Consider the following 20884-nt stretch of genomic DNA (forward strand, 5'->3'; position numbering starts at 1 on the left):
GACTGCAGAGCCTCCTTGATAGGTTCCAAACTTTTTGTAATTTGAGGGGATTAGAAATTAACACGGGAAAGACCAAATATTTGGTCTTGAATCCCCCCCAAAAAAGGGGTAGGCCACCTGCACTGAACTCAGTGTCCCTAGAAAGAGTCAAGGAGTTTGACTATTTAGGAATCCGCCTCTCTGACACCATGAGGTGGAGTTGTCATCTCCACAAAATGCTGCTAAGTCATAAAAGGGTGGTGGGGGCACTGCTCAAAGAACAACGGTCCTCCACCCTCAAACCGATTGCCCCAGTACTTGACATCTACAAGGCAAGAGGGGTGAGTGCGGCGCTTTACGGAGCAGAGCTTTGGGGGGCGCCGAATGTGGATCAGTTGACCCGTTCAGAAAATAAGTTTTTGAAGGATTTAATGGGCCTCCCTTATAGTACCCCCACCCTTCCCTTACTCCTTGACATGGGCTGCTGTCCTATTAAAGACCAGGCAAGGTTGCGCCCTCTACTCCTCTGGGCCCGCATATGGAGAGTTCCAGAGCTTGTTAGTTATGCGGAGGGGCTAAATGAGGTTTTATCAATGCCTGGTTGGCATAAAATAGGATGGTTGAGGGATGTTAAGCGGTTGCTGGGCGAGTTGGGTCTTGGAGGGGCCTGGCAGTCCAGGACCGCACCATCCAAGTCTGTCCTGAAAAAACTGTACTGGAAATGGGTAATGGATTCCAGAAACTCTAATCCCAATCTATGTAGATGTTCTGCTGAATTCCTATTAGTAAAGGAGGTGGCACTACTTGAGCCTTATCTCGATATCATTTCAAAATTTAGAGATAGGGCTTTATTTTTTAAATTTAGGATAGGTGTGCTGCCTGTGTGTGAGTTGACCGCAGGATGGAAGGTACCAGCACAGACTACTCCTTTCTGCCCTTTCTGTGAGACCAGGATTGAGTCGGTTTCCCACCTTTTATTTGAATGTCCTGCATATAAAGCTCCTCGCCTCAGGTGGCTGAAACCCCTATGTAAAGAGCTAGGCACAAGACAATGTAGTGAGGCTCTCCGTATTTTAAAATCCGACACACGCCCTTTATTCGCCTGTGGTATGGCGAAGTTCTTAAATTGTACTGAGAAGTGGTGACCCGCTGCGTTAGCAGGTCACGCACGGGTTGCACAGCGTATACACATAGGTATTATCAAATTAATACTCATCCACCATAGTAATCCAAATGTTGTCTTATTTATTTCAAAAAGTTTTGACATTCTTTATCCATTTTGTTACAACTTCACGTCAAGAGATGCGTAATCCGTAACTTCTTAGTTTTTAAATTCAGTGTATTGCCCATCCAGGCCTATACATGAATGTTATTCGAATTTCCAAGCATCCACCAGATTCGGTACATTTCCTTTACTCAATGCATTTCGGTTTGTGAAAAACCTTCGTCAGGAGTATCTATAAATTGTAAAAATGTATTTATTAACATCGCAAGACATTTGAACCCCAAAATAAACTTAATGTCTCCATATCAAAGCAAATTACTGAACATTCCAATGCATCACCCCCGACCCAACTCCAAAACTTTAATTTCAAAAATACCGTGTGTGACATGCGAACCTTCATTAATACGAATGATCCTCCCCTTCCATCAAAATCTTGAAAAGAACCTGTGCTTTTAACCCACACGCTTATTTTGAAACCGCCCTTCAAAAGCAATCCCTCCTGAACTTAAGCCCCTCCGTGTCTAATTAACCAAACACCCGTTACACTCCAATCCTCCCTCTAGCTCAGTTTAAACACCTTTACCATCCCCCTTTAGCATACCTGATGTAAAATTTTGCAACGCTTAAACCTCCTCCTTAGAACTCGTTGTTTGTTAAGCGCCACCATGCTGTTTCTCCCAAATTTAAACTGATGTTACCCGCCCCACCTCTTAGGTCACAGGTGTAAACAGTCACGTGTTCTTCCACAGCCCACCAATCACAATATCCCAAGTGTCGATCAATATTAACAAAACTCGCAATGTGTTTCAAATCCCTGTGAACCCCCGTATCTAATGCAATTGATTTTGTGCTATTAATTATAAAGATCACATCTAATGCTTCAAACTTAAAACAATATGTGCTATTCGAAAATCCATGTCAATGACTTCACGATGATCCGAAAGTAGTGTGCTCTTTTGACGTGAAGCCTGAAACTTCCTTATAACTCAGTTGTAACTTCCTCTTGGTCGGGTGCTGACGGGTGGTGAAACGGTCAGTATTACGACATAATTGAAAATGTCCCGAAGCACACCTTTTTTGTTTGTTTCTTTAATCTTTTTTCAATGCTTTCAGCGAGTCCACTTTTTCCAAATTTGCGTGCAGCACCCGTGAACGGTGCGCCGTTCCTGTCACACCGGGGCAATTATACTGAGAAGTGGTGACCCGCTGCGTTAGCAGGTCACGCACGGGTTGCACAGCGTATACACATAGGTATTATCAAATTAATACTCATCCACCATAGTAATCCAAATGTTGTCTTATTTATTTCAAAAAGTTTTGACATTCTTTATCCATTTTGTTACAACTTCACGTCAAGAGATGCGTAATCCGTAACTTCTTAGTTTTTAAATTCAGTGTATTGCCCATCCAGGCCTATACATGAATGTTATTCGAATTTCCAAGCATCCACCAGATTCGGTACATTTCCTTTACTCAATGCATTTCGGTTTGTGAAAAACCTTCGTCAGGAGTATCTATAAATTGTAAAAATGTATTTATTAACATCGCAAGACATTTGAACCCCAAAATAAACTTAATGTCTCCATATCAAAGCAAATTACTGAACATTCCAATGCATCACCCCCGACCCAACTCCAAAACTTTAATTTCAAAAATACCGTGTGTGACATGCGAACCTTCATTAATACGATCCTCCCCTTCCATCAAAATCTTGAAAAGAACCTGTGCTTTTAACCCACACGCTTATTTTGAAACCGCCCTTCAAAAGCAATCCCTCCTGAACTTAAGCCCCTCCGTGTCTAATTAACCAAACACCCGTTACACTCCAATCCTCCCTCTAGCTCAGTTTAAACACCTTTACCATCCCCCTTTAGCATACCTGATGTAAAATTTTGCAACGCTTAAACCTCCTCCTTAGAACTCGTTGTTTGTTAAGCGCCACCATGCTGTTTCTCCCAAATTTAAACTGATGTTACCCGCCCCACCTCTTAGGTCACAGGTGTAAACAGTCACGTGTTCTTCCACAGCCCACCAATCACAATATCCCAAGTGTCGATCAATATTAACAAAACTCGCAATGTGTTTCAAATCCCTGTGAACCCCCGTATCTAATGCAATTGATTTTGTGCTATTAATTATAAAGATCACATCTAATGCTTCAAACTTAAAACAATATGTGCTATTCGAAAATCCATGTCAATGACTTCACGATGATCCGAAAGTAGTGTGCTCTTTTGACGTGAAGCCTGAAACTTCCTTATAACTCAGTTGTAACTTCCTCTTGGTCGGGTGCTGACGGGTGGTGAAACGGTCAGTATTACGACATAATTGAAAATGTCCCGAAGCACACCTTTTTTGTTTGTTTCTTTAATCTTTTTTCAATGCTTTCAGCGAGTCCACTTTTTCCAAATTTGCGTGCAGCACCCGTGAACGGTGCGCCGTTCCTGTCACACCGGGGCAATTATACTGAGAAGTGGTGACCCGCTGCGTTAGCAGGTCACGCACGGGTTGCACAGCGTATACACATAGGTATTATCAAATTAATACTCATCCACCATAGTAATCCAAATGTTGTCTTATTTATTTCAAAAAGGAACGGCGCACCGTTCACGGGTGCTGCACGCAAATTTGGAAAAAGTGGACTCGCTGAAAGCATTGAAAAAAGATTAAAGAAACAAACAAAAAAGGTGTGCTTCGGGACATTTTCAATTATGTCGTAATACTGACCGTTTCACCACCCGTCAGCACCCGACCAAGAGGAAGTTACAACTGAGTTATAAGGAAGTTTCAGGCTTCACGTCAAAAGAGCACACTACTTTCGGATCATCGTGAAGTCATTGACATGGATTTTCGAATAGCACATATTGTTTTAAGTTTGAAGCATTAGATGTGATCTTTATAATTAATAGCACAAAATCAATTGCATTAGATACGGGGGTTCACAGGGATTTGAAACACATTGCGAGTTTTGTTAATATTGATCGACACTTGGGATATTGTGATTGGTGGGCTGTGGAAGAACACGTGACTGTTTACACCTGTGACCTAAGAGGTGGGGCGGGTAACATCAGTTTAAATTTGGGAGAAACAGCATGGTGGCGCTTAACAAACAACGAGTTCTAAGGAGGAGGTTTAAGCGTTGCAAAATTTTACATCAGGTATGCTAAAGGGGGATGGTAAAGGTGTTTAAACTGAGCTAGAGGGAGGATTGGAGTGTAACGGGTGTTTGGTTAATTAGACACGGAGGGGCTTAAGTTCAGGAGGGATTGCTTTTGAAGGGCGGTTTCAAAATAAGCGTGTGGGTTAAAAGCACAGGTTCTTTTCAAGATTTTGATGGAAGGGGAGGATCGTATTAATGAAGGTTCGCATGTCACACACGGTATTTTTGAAATTAAAGTTTTGGAGTTGGGTCGGGGGTGATGCATTGGAATGTTCAGTAATTTGCTTTGATATGGAGACATTAAGTTTATTTTGGGGTTCAAATGTCTTGCGATGTTAATAAATACATTTTTACAATTTATAGATACTCCTGACGAAGGTTTTTCACAAACCGAAATGCATTGAGTAAAGGAAATGTACCGAATCTGGTGGATACTTGGAAATTCGAATAACATTCATGTATAGGCCTGGATGGGCAATACACTGAATTTAAAAACTAAGAAGTTACGGATTACGCATCTCTTGACGTGAAGTTGTAACAAAATGGATAAAGAATGTCAAAACTTTTTGAAATAAATAAGACAACATTTGGATTACTATGGTGGATGAGTATTAATTTGATAATACCTATGTGTATACGCTGTGCAACCCGTGCGTGACCTGCTAACGCAGCGGGTCACCACTTCTCAGTATAATTGCCCCGGTGTGACAGGAACGGCGCACCGTTCACGGGTGCTGCACGCAAATTTGGAAAAAGTGGACTCGCTGAAAGCATTGAAAAAAGATTAAAGAAACAAACAAAAAAGGTGTGCTTCGGGACATTTTCAATTATGTCGTAATACTGACCGTTTCACCACCCGTCAGCACCCGACCAAGAGGAAGTTACAACTGAGTTATAAGGAAGTTTCAGGCTTCACGTCAAAAGAGCACACTACTTTCGGATCATCGTGAAGTCATTGACATGGATTTTCGAATAGCACATATTGTTTTAAGTTTGAAGCATTAGATGTGATCTTTATAATTAATAGCACAAAATCAATTGCATTAGATACGGGGGTTCACAGGGATTTGAAACACATTGCGAGTTTTGTTAATATTGATCGACACTTGGGATATTGTGATTGGTGGGCTGTGGAAGAACACGTGACTGTTTACACCTGTGACCTAAGAGGTGGGGCGGGTAACATCAGTTTAAATTTGGGAGAAACAGCATGGTGGCGCTTAACAAACAACGAGTTCTAAGGAGGAGGTTTAAGCGTTGCAAAATTTTACATCAGGTATGCTAAAGGGGGATGGTAAAGGTGTTTAAACTGAGCTAGAGGGAGGATTGGAGTGTAACGGGTGTTTGGTTAATTAGACACGGAGGGGCTTAAGTTCAGGAGGGATTGCTTTTGAAGGGCGGTTTCAAAATAAGCGTGTGGGTTAAAAGCACAGGTTCTTTTCAAGATTTTGATGGAAGGGGAGGATCGTATTAATGAAGGTTCGCATGTCACACACGGTATTTTTGAAATTAAAGTTTTGGAGTTGGGTCGGGGGTGATGCATTGGAATGTTCAGTAATTTGCTTTGATATGGAGACATTAAGTTTATTTTGGGGTTCAAATGTCTTGCGATGTTAATAAATACATTTTTACAATTTATAGATACTCCTGACGAAGGTTTTTCACAAACCGAAATGCATTGAGTAAAGGAAATGTACCGAATCTGGTGGATGCTTGGAAATTCGAATAACATTCATGTATAGGCCTGGATGGGCAATACACTGAATTTAAAAACTAAGAAGTTACGGATTACGCATCTCTTGACGTGAAGTTGTAACAAAATGGATAAAGAATGTCAAAACTTTTTGAAATAAATAAGACAACATTTGGATTACTATGGTGGATGAGTATTAATTTGATAATACCTATGTGTATACGCTGTGCAACCCGTGCGTGACCTGCTAACGCAGCGGGTCACCACTTCTCAGTATAATTGCCCCGGTGTGACAGGAACGGCGCACCGTTCACGGGTGCTGCACGCAAATTTGGAAAAAGTGGACTCGCTGAAAGCATTGAAAAAAGATTAAAGAAACAAACAAAAAAGGTGTGCTTCGGGACATTTTCAATTATGTCGAAGTTCCTAAATTGGGCATGGTCGATCAGATCAAAAGGGCTTTTGTATGTTGTTTAATTATGGTTTTAAAAATTGGAATTTTTATGTAATTTATCTATGCCATTCGTATCTTGAACCTGCATAATTGTTTTCGTATGAATTGGCCTTTTATTTTCTTTTTAAAAATAGATGTATTGTATTGCTTTTAAAGATATGTTTTATATCGAAATAAAGCCAACTTTGACTGACTGACTGACATTAGTCTGTGACAGCTTCTAGTGCTTTATTGAAATTGCTTCCAATTGTCAGGTTTTCTTGGTGGTTTACAAAAATATACCTTCAATTTCAAAGAATGTGGGTTTTGAGTATGGTAAATTAACGTACAGGTGGCGATTCCGATCCGGGTAAAAAACTTTTGCTTACGACTCGTATCCGTATATTTTCACGTACGAATCGTACAAGTACCGTACAAACTGCGAAGTACGATTCGTACGTGAAAAATACATGCAAATTGCGTCGGGAAAATGGTCCGAGAGGGAGCCGTAAATTTTTACGTCCGAATAGCGTCGGGAAAAGTGTCCGATAGGGAGCTGGACATTTTTACGTGTAAATCGTAAAACAGAAGTCCGAGCGCGCAAGTACGATCCGTACTGCCCGTCCGAATACACAACCACATGTAAAAGGCCCCGTACAGAGCGAACGCTGTAGCACACATGTACATGGGTAAACTTGTGCCCGGATACGAGTCGTACAGCCCCCCCTCACCCTGCACATGTCAGCACCGTACCCCCATATGTCAGCACCGTACCCCCCCTCCGCACCGTACCCCAACACCATAGCACAGCCCCGCACCTGTATGCGCCACACCCCAGGCCCGTCTCCCAGCCCTGCACCTGTACACGCCGCACCCCAGGCCCGTACCCCAGCCCCCCACCTGTACACGCCGCACCCCAGGCCCGTCTCCCAGCCCCGTACCTGTATGCACCGTACCCCAACACCGTAGCCCAGCCCTGTACCTGTACGCACCGTACCCCAACACCGTAGCCCAGCCCCGTACCTGTACACACTGTACCACAACACCGTAGCACAGCCCTGCACCTGTACGCACCGTACCCCAACACCATAGCACATGCCCGCACCTGTACGCACCGTACCCCAACACCGTAGCACAGGCCCGCACCTGTACGCACTGTACCCCAACACCCTAGCACATCCCCGCACCTGTACGCACCGTACCCCAACACCGTAGCACATCCCCACACCAGTACGCACCGTACCCCAACACCATAGCACAGCCCGCCACCTGTACGCACCATACCCCAACACCGTAGCACAGCCCCACACCTGTACGCACCGTACCCCAACACCGTAGCACAGCCCCCCACCTGTACGCGACGCACCCCAGGCTCGTACCCCAGCCCCGTACCTGTACGCACCGTACCCCAACACCGTACCCCAGCACCCTCACCCAGCATCGCATATGTACGGACCTTACCTACACGAAAAATACTCATACAGAACCAGGACACTGTAAGACAGCACAAGGAGGGTCAATTCGACTCGCACAACACCACAAAACACGTCAACATGACAAATACATCTCTATGACTGACCTGGCACATCCAAACAGGCAAACAGAGGCCCTAAATCACAACCACCTCTTATAACACACCCACCACAAATTCAAACCCAGCCACACCCACAAATGGACCAATAAAAAGGGCCCACACACACAATCCATGAGCCTTTGCAACAGACCCACTGCTGACAGACCCCACAGACAAACAACTGCACCTTACTTACACCTTAACTACACCTTAACTTACACACCTTCACACAAGCTCATTCGCAAACACCCCCTCTTCACATTGACACACACACCGTCACATTCACACCCACACACCCACAACCATCCACACCCACACCCCACACCATGCCCACAGACAAGAATCCAAAGTTCACAAGGCCGGAGCTGGACCTCCTCGTCAACGAAGTCATCAGAGTCGAGCCACAGCTGTTTGGAACATTGGTCAGACAGACCAGCATAGCCCAAAAAACAAGCCTGTAGCAGAGGATTGTCGATAAGGTGAATGCTGTTGCGCCCATCCGAAGGACCAGGCATGAATGCCAAGCCAGGTGGTACGATCTGCGCAGGGCAGTCAAGAGGAAAATGAACGAGAAATACGCCCAGAGTAACATCACTGGAGGCGGGCTGCCCCGCAGACCCGTACATTACCATCCCTGGGAGGAGAAGGTGATGGCCATGCTTCCGCCGGTGGGAGTACACGGAGTCAAAGGAGTCGCAGAGCCTGGTGAGTACACAAACAACTCACGTAACATGGGGGAATGCCATCCACACCACAAATACACAAAATGCATGCAACTTCCCCCAAGCCCTCACCGCACACAACCACACTCAAAAACCACGCTCATGCCACTAACGTCTCCATGCCCCATTCACAAATAAAGGCAATGCCATGTCCCAGGCCACACCAACCACAAACCCAAGACTGGATGTCCGGGATGCTGGGAGGGTGGGGCTCACACAACACATTGTGCAACTCCGAAGCAGACACCAATGCCCTCAGCCCATATGGCCTAGGTACATACCCATGCACCATGCCCAATGCACAGGGACTGGCAAAGTACTGACAAGGTAGCTGACACTTGGCCCTGCTGTATGCAGCACAAGGCCCTCCTGTGACCACTGTACACTCAAACATCAACTACACAAGCTCAGATATCTAGCACAGGCACTCAAACTCACTGTCATGCCAGCATGCACCATGAGGGGACAGACACATCACCTGGGAGACCCAATGACAAATCACACTACGCCCAACAGCAGGCCTGGTCACACCCCCCCCTCACACAAGCACACACCCCCGGGGCAGGCAACGGATTTACCCACTCTCACAATGGACATGTGACACAACAAGACCAATCCATCGCCAAATAAGCATCCGAGCCAAAATTCGACTGGTCAAACACTCAGGAGAACATACCAATCTGTCCCCCGCAACATACCCATCCCCAAGTGTACATTGAGAGGAATGCTAGGCACATCCAACTACCTGGAGGATCTGTGACAACTTGAATATGCATGAAACATGAATGTGGCATGAAACAGCATTAACAGTGTCTCTCTCTCACACACAGGGTAACGTCATCGACCTCCCCCCAACAATGGGGGGGAACAATCACAGTCCCAGGCTCAGCGTGAAGATGATCCCACCGGCAGCGGCAACTCTCACCACTCCATGGATGACCCCGACCAACCTGGCCCCTCTGGTGCCCAAGCCCCTGCAGCACCTGCGTCAGGTACATCTGTGCCAACCACCACCTCCATTCCTGCCACATCCCAGGAGACACCCAGGAGCCCTGCTCGCACTGAACAACACAGCCAGTCTGACCAGGAGGGACAGGGTTCTCCGGGCACCCAGGAGGAGGCAGACAACCCAGATAAGGCCATCCCTCAGGGGTCCCGTAGACCCGATGTGCCCACAATGGCAGGCCAGGCTCGTGTGGGCAGGGGTGGTGGAAGTGGAGGCAGGCGGAGGCGAGAACTTGACCAGCCGTGGAACCGGTATGTCACACATACGCCACATCCTGGACAACTACCGGCGTGACACCAGGGGCATCAGCCAGGTAGTGTCGAGCCTCACTGAGATGAAGGGGACCCTCGACGAGATGAAGAACCTGCAGGCCGAGCAACATGCCAGTCAACAACAACACCAAGGACGGATGGAGGCAAGACTGGCTGAGCTCCTGGCGGTGCAAACGGACATGAGCCGTTCACTCCGTCGGATCGCCGACAACATGGGCTAACTCCCTGTGCCACCAGGCGAAGACCAGCACCAGCCACAGGGAGGGAGGAGAGGAGGATTCATACGACGGAGCGTCCCAAGCATCGTCAAGGCCTGCATCTGAGGGTCCCGCAAGGAAGGTGGGTCGTCCACAGAAAAGACCGTGAGAGTCAGCGGACCATCCACATCTCCAAGGTCACCTGGCCTGGCACCTGGTCCACTGGCGCAACAGCAGCACTTCACCCAATGACATTCTCTGCCACATGGACTTGCTGGTCACAGTCTGACCAATGATGACCAAAACTGTGGTCTGGACTCTGATGACTCCAACTGACAAGGATGCCATCACCCCTGTGAACTTTGGATTCTATGCACCCGGTAGAGCACCTTAGTACATCTACCAAAAGACTTACCCCACCAAAAATAAAAATTATTTTTTGTCATGAGATATTGCTGTCATTTGGCATTAGTCCACAACATATGTGTGTGTAAATGTCAAACTATGCCTGAGTGTTGAACTAACTCCAGCCAGTCATACCCTGGGATCTGAGTCTGATACAGGACACACATGGGTCACAATTTATCAGTCAATGCAGACATGGAGCACAATACTCACCTGTGATGGCCTCAAGCTGCTGAGGGGTTGCTTGGAATACTGTGCGGACAGATCTATTTGGAAGAGTATCATTAAGGCGTAGAGGTCATGCCTTATCTGGAGGTTCCCGGGGAGGGAGTCCCAGGTATGTGTTCCCAGGTGGGAGAACTATGTCCTGCATGCTGGAGTACGGTGGATCTGAAGAATGGTGGCCAGGTCAAGGATGGATGCACGGAGGTGCCACTACGGGTTCTCGGATGACAGTGGTACAAGGTTGGTGTTGGGTCGGGGTTGTGGCCTGCCTCCTGAGTGTGGGTGGGGAGTCTGAAGGTCATCCTGCAGCACACAGTGATCCATTGCAGCTATCTCTGCTGGACGGTGATGTGGCTGGGGCACGGGATGTTGCAGCTGAGGTGTACAGATGCAGCCTGGATGTGGACAAGTGTCCTGGGAGTTTGGATGTGGCTGCCCCATAGAGGGCAGGGCAGTATTTGACACGGATGTTGTTGTGGACCTGGGGGATGGTCTGTCTTTCCTTGGAGTGGATCTATCTGGAGATCATGTGCATAATGCAGAGGGTGTTGCAGTCTGAGGCACAGATGCAGGTGATTACCATGGCAAATGTGAGCAAGCAATCCATGATGCACACCATCTTGTGTGCATGGACACTGGGTGCTTGTGCGGGGCTTCTGCGGGTGGGACACAAGCAGTTGACCCAGCTGTAAGGGGACAATCCTCAGATGTTGACCTCAGTCCTGTACAAGTCCAGCCTCAGGTGGCTGCTGTTCTGCCATTCATCAATGGATCTCATGCAATAACGAATATTGGAACTGGCAATGTCTGCGTCCTTGGTGAGGGTGAGGAGCACCTGGCTGTCAATGGCATACGAGTTAATGATGAGGTTGTGTGCGCATGTGATGATGGAGAGGGGGGTCCTGGACACATTGTAGATTGATACGCTGAGAGATGCCTCACAACGACAGCATACTACATGCAGAAGCCTTGAGTCCCACTCCCATGGCCTTGCCGGGGTACAGAGCCGGTGGGGAGTAGGAGGGACATGACCTGGTGGGTGTGACAGGGCCTGGAAGGCGTGGCAGCGCTGTGTAGGCAGTCAGAGTTGCACACTCATCATGCAAAGGTGTTGTGTGTGCGCTTAGTGTATGCCTGAGAGCTGGCGGCAGATGTGTGGATGGACATTGCTTGGAGGGTGGCTGCAACATCAGACTGTAGTGTGATGTGGGTCATGCAAAGACATGAGGCTCGTGCAATGTGCACGTTGCATGTGCAGACGGTCCAGCCTTTGGCACCGCGTGGCCGTAACTGTGGCACAGACAAGCTGATGACAGCCAAATGAATGGGTTGATGGAAGAAGGGAGGAGCATCTTTGATGTGTGTGTGTTGCCAAATCATGAAACTTCGTGTGCCCTTGCTGCAGTGGCTGCAACAGCAGGCGGCATGTCCTGGGAACTATGCCACAATTTCCACACAAAGACTAGGATGTCAGAAAGGACTACTGCAACAGGTGTATGTCAAGGAAGGAGTGACCGGTTTTAATGGCACACCCAGAGACAAAGGATGCACAATCCCCAAAGATGACTGACACCGGATCATGAAACTGAAGGCCAAGCTGCGCACAGGAAACACACCCCAGAAGGTGTTGACGGCCCGTTGTGGGGACCAACATACCAAAACACATACACAGCCATGGACTTCATGCACAATAGAGAATCAAATACATGTAGAACAGCATGCAGGTTGCTAATCTACACATAGACTCATATGCACAATCCTTGACAACCATGCCAGAGATGGCGCATGCACAGTGGCAAGAGACCTGCATTGACAGAGATGAGGCACCTTGGAGGCTGAGGAACACCTTTATTACTCAGGCTCACACCTATGGAAATGCATCAATATTAACAGACTCTCAGGTCTTTTGGATTAACATGTGGGACCTACACTGGACACCCCCTTCGCACCACAGATGCTGTAAATCCATGGGAGTGGCACACAAGTGAAGGGGGTGAGCCAAACATCCCCTGCTGCACACAGAGAGGCTGCAATTCCCCATTGAGCCTCTTATGGGGATGTCCCGCAATATATCCACCCGTAGCCTCCTGTATGTTTCCGAGGGAAGTTGTACACACATTGATGCCTTCATCAAAAACCACAATCCCATAACAGATGACTGTCACGAAGAGTGACTATCAACTCATGTGAGTCATGCTACATGTCATGTGCCCCATGGTGAGTCGACATTTATGCATAGTAACAAAACCTGCACAGGAGCAGTGCCCACACATTACAAACAACTACCACACCCAAAAAGCCTTGCTGCAATCCTTACCCAAAGGAGACTTTTCACCATGTCCGTGCATGTAATGCTGATTCAGCACACGTTGCATTACTCATGAGGAATAGCAGGAGCACAACGATGCCACGAGCAGACAGCATGCGCAACTACCTTGGGATGAGAGACACACAAGAAGTCAGGGAAAACATAGTCATCCGCATGCACGGTCATGTACTCTACATGAATAAGGTTGACACCATGCTAGTTGTCAATTGAGTGTGTCAGCTAAAATGTGTGGAATGACATCAGCACTCGAGTGACACATCAGCACACACCTCAAAGTCACTTAGCATACAGTCAGCTGGACACACACATTGCAACACATGCCACACAAGGCTCCAAGCGTGCACACTCAGACCCAGGGACTCACCATTATGAGAAGAAGTTGCGTATGAGCTGACTCCGGATGTCCTCCTCCTCCTCCTCCTCCTCCTCCTCACTTGCCTCGTGACCAAGGCCGTCATCCTCCACGGGAGGATGTTCCTGCTCATCGGGATCCAGGATGAGTGGCACAGCTTTCTCCACAGCCATGTTGTGCAGCATGCAGCACATGAGGAAGATTTTGCAGACCTTCACCGGTGCATATGGGAGGGACCCGCCGGTCTTGTGGAGGCAATGGAATCGGCTCTTCAGGAGGCCAAACGTCCTCTCAATCACTCGCCTGGTCTGCCGATGGGCGTTGTAACGGTGATCTGCAGCTGTTCTCGGGTTGCGGAGAGGCGTCACCAGCCATGGCATGTTGGGATAGCCAGAGTCCCCTACATGGAAACATCATGTAAAGAAGTGGGTCAGGAGATGCCGTCACATACTTATATACCGCTGAATACTGAACAAACAGAGTCTACCCACCAACAAGACATGCTTGTTCGTTGTGCAGCTGCAGCATCATTTCTGGCACCCTGCTACGCCTCATGATGTAGGCATCGTGTGCTGACCCTGGAAAACGTGCACAGACATGGGAAATCAGCATGTTAGCAAGACACACTGGAGTGATAATGTTTACGGTTTCGATAGGCTACCTCCTGTGCCTGTGGTGCTACCAAAGCCACATGTGTCCCATCAATGGACCCAATTACATGGGGCATCCCTCCCAGGGCATAGAACTCACCCTTGATACCTGTCAACTGCTCACGAGTTGGAAAATGGATGAATTCATCCAGGTGCTCCAACATGGCTTCTAAAACATCATGCTGGACACGGCTGAACATGGTCTGGGACATGTCACCCACATCAGCTATGGTGAATTGAAACGTACCGGTGGCAAAGAAATGTAGGGCTGACATCACCTTCATCTTGGGGGTCAGCGCAGTCGGATAACTGTGTCGCGGGTGGAGGTGTGGTGCCAGCCTGTTTGTCAGGTCCTCAATTAACTGTTGGGGGAATCTGCAGCGGCGTATGCAGTCACGTTCCCTCATGGCAGCCAAGTCTGGCATTGGTCGGGGGAGAGGCGGTGCCCTGCAGAAATTTGGAAGGAATAACCAAGATTAAGTACATTACTACACCAATGTCAATGAACTGAGCACATGTTCAACAGCTAATACACATATGCTACATACAGAGTCTGGCCTGTGCAATACATCCTGCACACGTATGCCAGCCAGGTGATACTCCTACCAAGAGCCAGCTACAAACGTGGATTGTCAAGGTCTACACGACATGCCATGAAAGTAGCTGTGGGCCAGTGTGAGTGAACAGCCAGACCCATTACAGGCGTGACATACATCCACATATGTGCATTTGAAGGATGTTATCTCATACAGACAGCTGCCGGCAAGCTAGACGCACAGGTCACATGTCATGGAAAAGGGACAGACCACACACCTTGCCATGAAGTGGTACATGTCAAAAATGATCACACAGACATTGAGACTACGCAGATATGTCCTAAGCTCGCAAGTCCCTGTTCGATGCATACAGACACACATTACGTGTTATTCCACATGTGTCCTGCCGTGCGTAATAGTGTGACATGGGCATCTACACACAGACACATGTTGGATGCAGCTACAGCAGATGCCGTTGACGGAACACCAACAGCAAGATCATGGGAACACATGACACACACATGACATAGTCACATCATAGCACGCTGGTAGTGAGATGTCAGGTGTCATCATCCGTGTACCTGACATCAGGGGACAGTTGCGGGTGTTGGTGACTGTGCCATGCCAGTTATGCAGTGCTTGACAAGTTTGAACTACATGCACACATGTAAAAGGTGTGAAGGGGAAGTGCGCCACATAGTGCCCCATCACACATGACATGTGTACACAGGTCATCACACAACTATTGTGTTAAAACAAGAGGAGACATGTGCCACTTCACTGCCTGACACACCTAGGCCCTACACATGAAGGACTGCACTGACAATGACTTGATGTCCATCCTTGTGCGAGTCAGACACCTCCATTCCTTTCCTGTGCGCCTCCTATCACCAGTGTAGGCTGTGAAACGCACCGTACACACGCTCTGAGGGCGTGTGTACGGTCGTATCACTATATGGGGTTTGGGTAGGAGTACGCGTGTGTGTACGGACCGTACACACGTACGTGTACACACTGGTCCTATCCCTATGGGAGTGTCGCCGTAGTAGAGATACGGCCCGTACACGCGTGTGTAGGGCCCATAGCACTATGGTAGTGTTGGCATAGGCGTACGCCATAGTGCTACGGGCTGTACCCGCATATGTACGGCCCATAGCACTATGGCGTATGCCTACGCCAACACTACCATAGTGCTACGGGCCGTATTCACGCGGGTACGACCCATAGCACTATGGCGTACGCCTACGCCAAAACTACCATAGTGCTACGGGCCGTACACACGCGGGTACGGCCCGTAGCACTATGGCGTATGCCTACGCCAACACTACCATAGTGCTATGGGCCGTACACATGCGGGTACGGCCCGTAGCACTATGGCGTACGCCTACGCCAACACTACCATAGTGCTATGGGCCGTACACATGCGGGTACGGCCCGTAGCACTATGGCGTACGCCTACGCCAACACTACCATAGTGCTACGGGCCGTACACACACGGGTACGGCCCGTAGCACTATGGTAGTGTTGCCGTAGACGTATGCCATAGTGCTACGAGCCGTACCCGCATGTGTACGGCCCGTAGCACTATGGTAGTGTTAGCGCTGGCACACGCCATAGTGCTACGGGCCGTACACACGCGGGTACGGGCCTATCACTAGAGTAGTGGTGCCCTAGGGGTATATGTGAAACGCACCGTACCTGTGTGGGGATTTGAAAATTACAATGGGGACACATAAGGGACAAGTATTAGGGCCTACATGCATGCTGGTTGTCATGGATACCCAGTTTAAAGATCAAATGTTTCCATCATGTGGCCTGGAAAAAGCAGTTGGCCACATTATACATTGTTGCAAAGGGGTTGTTGACTTGACATGATGCTGCAAATTTGAAAAAATGGTAATGCTGTCACTGGTGTATGTTTAAAGGGATTGGAGGAAACGTAGGATGCAAATGAGTCTGACCAATCACTCTGTACTCCTGTTACTGAAATAGCCCAGCAAGGCAGATATAAGTCAGCCAGAACCCATGAGAGGGCACTTGCCTACACAACCTTGATTTGACACCACTGCTGCTGCTTGTGATTCCTCTGGCACCATGTCGCGGACTGTGGAGAGGGCCCAGCCATTCACACAGGAAGAGAATGAGGCGTTGCTGGACGTCATCCTCCCACAGTTCCCCAGCCTGTATGGTAGACCAGGGGTGCAGGTGAGTGCTGACTCCGCTACCTTTGAGTGTGCCCATTCTTTTTGTGACTGGCACTTCTGGCATTGTGTCCAGGTGTGACAGACATGAAATGTTGTTTAGAGTGGGTCCCGGGGGGGGGGGGGGGGAGATGGCTCACGTCTGTCATACAGAGCATGATGTGGTTCATGTGTGCACTCCTCACTTGCATTGTGCTTACTGTGGCATTCACTGCATGCTGCATGGCACATTCAGCATAGCTAATCCTCTTGGACCTTCTTGTTCTATAGTCCTGAGGTGATTCAGTGTTCCCCCCCGTGTGACAGGTGACTGTACCCACAGATGTGTGTGAGTTGAGTGGAGCTGTGGTGAGAGTGTCCAAATGATCTGGACATTGATGTGTGTGAATGTTCCTTGTCATATGGGTGAGTGTCTATGTGGAGTGTTGCACCACAGCTGCATGGAGGAGGCTACAACTCTACCCATCTGATGTGAGAAGTGATCCGTGCTATGTGTCTGACTTGCTGGGCTAGCCCCACGCCTGTGACACCCCCCAGGCAATTGGCACATGTGCAGAGTTAGGTTTGTATCGGCTGTTGCCACTGGCAGGTGAATGATCTGTGCCTGTGTGTGTCTGTGTAGTCTGCTGATGTTGGGTCAGTGGCCTGGGGCATGTGACTGCTTGGAGGTGCTGGCCATCAGCTTTGAGTTGCTTGTGATGTACAGTGTGTGCCATGATCAGGGAGTGTGTCGCACCCCTCATGCCACCTGTGTACTTCCAATGCCATGTAGTACATTGGGCCTTACACAGATGCCAATGTCCCTATGACAAAGGTGCTAATGTTTTGCAGCATACTATGCCCTGTTCAACAAATCAAAGATGTTCTAATGTGTGTCTCTGTGACATGGAGCAGGTGTAGTGATCTATTCTCACTTTGGCATCCTCACAGGTAACCGCCTACGAGAAGGGGAAGATATGGAAGCGGGCCGTCAGGGCCGTGATCTCCGTGGAGGGTCGCAGTCGGCGCCTGGCACAGGTGAGGAAACGCTGGCAGGACATCCGGTGCTGGACCAGGAGGATCGCCCGGGTCCTGCTGGGGGACTCACCAGAAGGCAAGAACCGCGGGCGCCGGTGCCTGACCCACTAAATGAAGCGTGTCCTGGCGGTGGTCTTCCCTGACATGGATAGGCGGTTACAGGCGAAGCAGCAGCAGCAAGGGGGTAGGTACATGTGTGTTTGTTGTGTGTCACCAGCTTTGGGAAGTGCTCAGTTGCATGGATACACTGCCAGGGTTAATATGTGCATTGCATTTTCTGTTCCCTAAAGTAATCCGCTGCTGTTCTTCCTCCTTTCCCCTCCTTGACATGTGTTCCCTGGTCTGTGTGTAATCACTATTGCACATGGTCATCTAGGCTGCCAGTTAATCCAAGTGCACATTGCTGTCTGCATCATGTGGGGGTGGGGTTGTTACCTTGCCTGTGCCCTGTCCTGTTCAGTCATTTTGGGGGTCCATATCAGTTGGCACTGATGCTGAGTCTCAACATAGGAGTGTGAGTGTTCAAATGAACAGACTTGCAGCATGCATGACCGATGTTGTGGCCTCAGACATGATGTGCATGAGTGGGAGATATGCATAGTGCCGGGACGGTAGCTCATGTTACAGTCAGATAATTCCAGGACCATGGAGCAGTGTGCCCACTACAGTACCCTAAGACACCCTTGCCTCTTTATCATGTGTGTCATCCAACACTGTGCCCATTCTCAATGTGTTCAGCATAGTTTTGCCTCTGTGGCATTGTTCCCTGGCCTCATTTGTATTTATCTCAAGTGTGCTACATGTGCCCATTGTACAGGCTGACCCCATTTTGCTTCTGCATCCTCACACTGGCCAGTGCCTGTGTGTCTATGTACAACAATCTGTTGAGGTTTTTTGTCACAAATATGTGTTGGCAGCCTCACGAGGTGATGTGGAGTACATTTAGGATTTCCTGATGCACTTTTTAGTAAACCCAGATTGAGAGGTGTCACTTCTTGAACTGTCTCAATCACATTGTCTCAGGTATGGGGTGTTTTTGCGGGCAAGGACTACATGTCCAAACCTTATGTCTCCTTGCCAGGTCTGACCAGTGTGTGATGATTGTCTGGACAGGCACTCAACGTGCAGTGACCCAGGCATGTTGTGCAGGATGTCATGTTTGTGCTTTGCAGCATGTGTCACAAGTTAAAAAACATGTTTCCTGCTCATCCATTATTGGCACGGGTGTGTGCTCCAGATGCTATGTGGTTTGGTCTGTGTGTGCTGACATCTGTGTGGACATTCTTCGTTCACATCAGGGTGTCTCCTCAGTGCAGGTGCTCCTTATTCCAACACAATTTCAGGGCCTTTTGCTAATGCATTGTCCTGTGTCTGGACATGTGTGCCACTCCACATGACAGGTAGTGTGTCAGATGTGTTGCCAACTGTGTCATCATGGTACGGATGGCCATGTGACAGGTGGCATGTTTTAAGTTGTTATTCAAGAAGTCATGTGCCCTGGCACTCACTACACTTGTCAACATGTCCCAATAGTTTATATGCTTCACTTTGATTTTTTGTGAAGGACAATGATGTGCCTGCATGACAGATGTCTCCCAAGGGAGTGCACAAGTACCACTTTTACACTTTTGTGGAACACGCTGGCACAATTAGAACATGGGCACATTTCTGTCCAAAATTTGTTTAGGAATTACACATATCCATGTTCCCACAGTGTGTTAGCATTTGGGTTAGTCCTTGGTTGTTGCTGATGCCAACTTACCGGTGTCAAGTCATCCCGACCACCGTGGTGCCATGTATATGTACTTCCTGTTACCACATTTCTTCTTAACATTGGCTTCTTGGCATTAGGCGGGCAGCTCATACAATGACTATGTAAATGTAGTTTTGTGTGCACCTCTTTGTGTGACTTCTGATATTCACGCACATGTGTGTTCTGTTCCACAGGTGGGACATTCACACATTCCAAAAATGTCAATTGTGTAAAGTTTTGTGCTTCCCAATGGATCAGATAGTATTACTTTTGCTTTTCTACAGTACTCACAGGTCTATGAGTGTGGGGACCCCTTCAGCATTGGCATCTGTTATTTGGCATCGGGTGCACCAATACTATTTCGTTCACAGTGACAAGGAGGTGGCATGCCGTCATGGTCTGCCTGTGCTCCACTGTTCACAGACACTAGCTTCTCTGTATAATTGGATATCCAGTTATTTGCTGTGGTGTCCTGATTTTCATTATTTCAGGGGGCATGTTGGGTGAACCAACTGGGGAGTGCAGGGCTGACATATGTGCTGGGTATTCTAGATGTTCCTCATGATGCTTTTCATGATATGCACTGTGACCTATTTAGTTTGGACTCATGTGTCAGATGTACACAGGTGACTGATTATTTCCTGTCTCTTCACCTTGCCCACAGCATCATCGGGGGACACAAGAGGGAGACACATGCACGGACGTGGAGGAGGGATCCAGCACCAGTGCCACCACTCCTGGCGAGTCAGCAGCATAAAGTGGCACGGAGGGTGAGGGGAGTGCGGCGGAGGACCTGGGTAGTACCACCACCGACTACGACGCAGACGGGTCCGAGGTGAACTCCCTGACGGGGCTGAGGCTGCTCCATCAGCTGGCAGCAGCACTACAACTGTCACATCGATCCTGACTGTCCTCCATGGCCACACCAGACTGCTGACACAGATGGTGTCGTACATGGAGGGCATGTCATCAGCGATGTCTGACCAACGGATGTTGCTGAGGTCCATGGACTCGTCACTGACGGCAGCAGTGAGTGTCTTGCAGCGCTTGCTCCCCCCACCTACCCCTGCGCCATCCACACTTCCCACTCCCATTCCTGTCCCAAGCACACACACACCTTTCCAGGCAGGCACCACACCAGACACAGGCAGAACAC

Source organism: Triturus cristatus, chromosome 2_2, assembly GCF_964204655.1.
Source record: "Triturus cristatus chromosome 2_2, aTriCri1.1, whole genome shotgun sequence".
Taxonomy (NCBI): domain Eukaryota; kingdom Metazoa; phylum Chordata; class Amphibia; order Caudata; family Salamandridae; genus Triturus; species Triturus cristatus.